The following is a 4,384-nucleotide window of genomic DNA, read 5'->3' on the forward strand; positions in this document are numbered from 1 at the left end:
AATATATATATATATATATATATATATATATATATATATATGCATTTATAGTATTACAGTTAATTCCAGCTATGTTGTACTGATGGTGTATATCATACGTTTAGCAAAAGTTTCTGAATGGAAATTGATTGAAATGTTAATACTTGCCAAATATGTTTAGCTGAAAACACCGCCGTTACAATAATTTATACATCCGTCCTTCATCATCCCCATTATCATTTTTATCAACGCCTGGGAATTAATCCGTCGAGGCCTAGGACTAGTAGAGTCACTTACCTGGTTTCCATGGCGTGCGCTATGTGACAGAGAACGCAATATTCCCTCTGAAGGGCGGTGAGCTGGCAGAAACGTTAACGCGCCAGGCGAAATGCTTAGCGGTATTTCGTCTGCCGTTACGTTCTGAGTTCAAATTCCGCCGAGGTCGAATTTGCTTTTCGTCTTTTCGGGGTCGATAAATAAAGTACCAGTTACGCACTGGAGTCGATGTAATCGACTTAATCCCTTTGTCTGTCCTTGTTTGTCCCCTTTATGTTAAGCCTCTTGTGAGCAATAAAGAAATAAGAAGCATCCTTGTTTGTCTGCACCCCGCCCCCTACTGTGGGCAAAAAAGAAATAACTATTCTCTCTGAAGGGGACGCCAGTCTGTTGTAGGATGATTCTTTTACAGCTGAGTGGACCTGGAGCAACGAGAAATAAAATGTTTTGTTCCGCCGGAGAATCTAAACCACTAGTCTGCACTTGGCCGCGTACTTCATTCAACAATTACACTGGAAGATTCAAAAATTCCTTTAGTATTATTATAAACCATTGAGTACAGTTAAGCTTCTTAATATTCATCTTTTCTATCCTCGTCTTTATCTCTCCCTCAGAATATTTACCTTCTTAACACAGCCTCCAGTCATCTCATCATATTTATGAAGCTTACTTAATGTAGATACATCGTTGACGGGCAAGTTGCAGCAGTGTTTATCCAAAGATAAGATTACTTTTCCGTTTAAGAAAGCAATATTTAGACAAATATCATCCTATCAGCAGCCAACAAGAACCCAGATGCATTTCAACATAATTGAGCTTTATCAATAGGGTGTAATGACAGTCAGTCTCATGCTCGGACGAGATTTGCCATCTCCGACATATAGATAACAGTGAATAAAGTAAAAGCTTCCACATAGTTTCCGTCTACCGAATTCACTCATAATAGATTAGTCGGCGTGGAGCTATTGTAAAAGATATTTGTCCAGGATGCTACACAGTGAGACTAGGCCCGAAAGCACGCGGTTGCAAAGCGAAGCTTTTCATCTCATAAATACGTCTGTACCCATTATTTTCTCACCATTTCTTTCTGTTGCAATCCACCAGCGGTCTCCCATATTATGTGTTAGCATAACTTCTACAACCATCTGTCATGTTTATATTTTATCTTTTAAATTTTACTTGTTTCACTCATTAGACTACAGCCATGCTGGAGCTCGACCTGGAGGAATTTTAGTCGAAATAATCGAGCCCAATTATAATTTCCCTTTTCAAAAGCCTGGTATCTATTCTATCGGACTCTTATGCCGAGCCGCTAAGTTACAAGGATGTGAACACACCAACATCAGTTGTCAAGCGGTGGTGATGGAGAAACAGACACAAACATACACACACCAGACATATAAACGTGTATATATGTATATATATATATATATGTATATATACATATATATATATAGTGGATTCCGTAGACGGACGGAAACTAAAAGCTCGTCGTACATATATGCATGTATGTATATATTATATATATATATATATATATATATATATATATATATATATATATATATATATATATATATATATATCTATATATATATATATACACACACACATTTATACGACGAGCTTCTTTTAGTTTCTGTCCGTCTATGAAATCCACTCACAAGGCTTTCGTTGCCCTGAGGCTATAGTAGAAGACACTTGCCCAAAATGCCATGCGGGGGGACCGAACCCGGAACCATGTGGTTGTGAAGCATGCTTCTTACCACACAGCCACGCCTTTATCTTCAGAACTATCACTTATATAAATTATATTGCATAATGATTTCACCGCGACATCATGCTACAAATGTAGGTAAAATAAGGAAGACATTTTCGACAGATGGTTATTATAGACTTACTTCTCTGCAGTTATTTATTCCAAAGAATCTGCATAGGTTATCACTACTGGATGTTTCACCTATCTCTTTTTTACATGAATTATTCCATTATTTCCTGCTGCTGGACAGCAAAGCATTCCCTTGGAAGTGAGAGTTAATATAAAGGTCATTGATCCGAAGATGGTTTTCTGTAAGTGAAAGCAAAATGTTGCACAGATATTTGTAACGTTTTTGCTTTCTACATTACATGACATGATAAAAATCTCAAAACGAATGCGTAATGAAATATTAGTTTCAAAATCTAGCACAGAAAGTCAGCAATTTCAGGGTTGGGGGAAGTCGATTACATCATCCCAAGTGTGCAACTGGTTCATATTTTATCGATCTCGGTAGGATGAATGGCACAGTCGACCTCAGCGGAATTTGATCTCAGTACATAAAGACAAAAGAAATGCCGCTACGCATTACACCCGACGTATTAATGCTGTTGTACATATTGTTCTTGTTATTGATTATGTTGTTGTTGTTCTTGTAGAGGTTGTTATAGAAGCGGTTGCTGTTGTTGTTGTTTTCGTTGTTGTTTTATTGTTGCTGTTTTTGTTGTAGAGTTTGTTATAGAAGTGGTTGTTGTTGTTGTTGTCGCTGTTGTTTTTGTTGTTGTTTTCGTCGTCGTCGTCGTCGTCGTCGTTGTTTTTGTTGTTTAAAAGCAACTTAGGCCTACTCAACGACTGACACATTACGTTAGCAAGCTAGGACTTGGGTTAATCGAACATCTAACTGTTTATAGTCAAAACCATCATCCTCACACAATATACCCACATATATGTACATGGCATTTAATATACTCGTATTCATTTTTCTTATTCAAATACATGCCACCAGCCACTCTGACTAATTCCAGTCACTTCAGTTTTTGTTTTAATTATGCAAATTATCTGCGACCGATATAAACGTATTAATACTCTTTTCGAATAAGCCTGAACTCCTCGACTACCGAAGACAAGGTTCAACTATTCTGTTCTACTCTAGGCACAAGGTCCGAAATTTGGGGGGGAGGGGACCAGTCGATTAGATCGACCCCAGTGCTTCACTGGTAATTAATCTATCGACCCCGAAAGGATGAAAGGCAAAGCAGACGTCGGCGGAATTTGAACTCAGAACCTAAAGACAGACGAAATACCGCTAAGCATCTAACCTGGTGTGCTAACGTTTCTACCAGCTGGCCGCCTTCACAGGGTTCAAGTATTCTTTTCTTTGTGGGGTGGGGGCCAGTCGATTAGATCGACCGCAGTACGCAACTGGTATTTAATTTATCGACGCCGAAAGGATGTAATGCAAAGTCGACCTCGGTGGAATTTGAACTCAGAACGTAGCGGCAGACGAAATGCCGCTAAGCATTTCGCCCGGCGTGCTAACGTTTCTGCCAGCTCGCCGCCTTCACAAGGTCCAATTATTGTCAGGCTTGTGACGGTTATTGAGGGAGAAACTTGTGTTCGCCGCTGTCATCTCCATATCAAGGCAATACGTCTGTCCTTTTTCTTAATGGCATGTCAACTTTAGAGAATTCTTGATTCGAGATATTATCGATCCTTATTTACGAGGGAGAACTGGAAAGTTCCTGTCTTTAAGGGTATCGTGAAAGGCCTGGTTAGAGGTTTAACCTTCCAAATTCTTTCACAGGGCTTAGAAAAACTGAAGGACCGCTACAATAAGTGTGTGAATCTGAGAAGGGATTATGTTATAAAAGTCATAATCAACTGACCCTTTTTGTTTCTTTTACCCAAAGCCAGAAGCTTTTCAGTACTCCCTCCTGTGTAATTGGTTTTAATTGCCAATTGGTAATTATGGAAATGGACGGGGTGACTTTTAATGAATCAACATGTGTGTATGTATGTGTGTATGTATGTATGTATGTATGTATGTATGTATGTATGTATGTTATTGCTCACTTTTGTTTCAAGGTTTCATTCCAATAGAGAGACAATAGATTTCTAACCTAGATCCAAGGCGCCTTCATTGGAATTTCAACATCAACAACAGGTTTTGTATGTATGTATGTATGTATGTATGTATTCTCATGCATATAGTTGCATATCTAGACATGTTCATATATATATAAACGATAAACCTCTGGAAAGTTTTACAAATTTTTAGTTCCAGTGATGGATAGGATTTGTAGCTTTCGAATTAGCTTACTTCATTCTGGTTTTGAGAAGCCTAATATCTCAAGATTGGTATTTAGGCAGTGA

Source organism: Octopus bimaculoides, chromosome 24 (genome assembly GCF_001194135.2).
Source record: "Octopus bimaculoides isolate UCB-OBI-ISO-001 chromosome 24, ASM119413v2, whole genome shotgun sequence".
NCBI classification, from domain to species: Eukaryota; Metazoa; Mollusca; class Cephalopoda; order Octopoda; family Octopodidae; genus Octopus; species Octopus bimaculoides.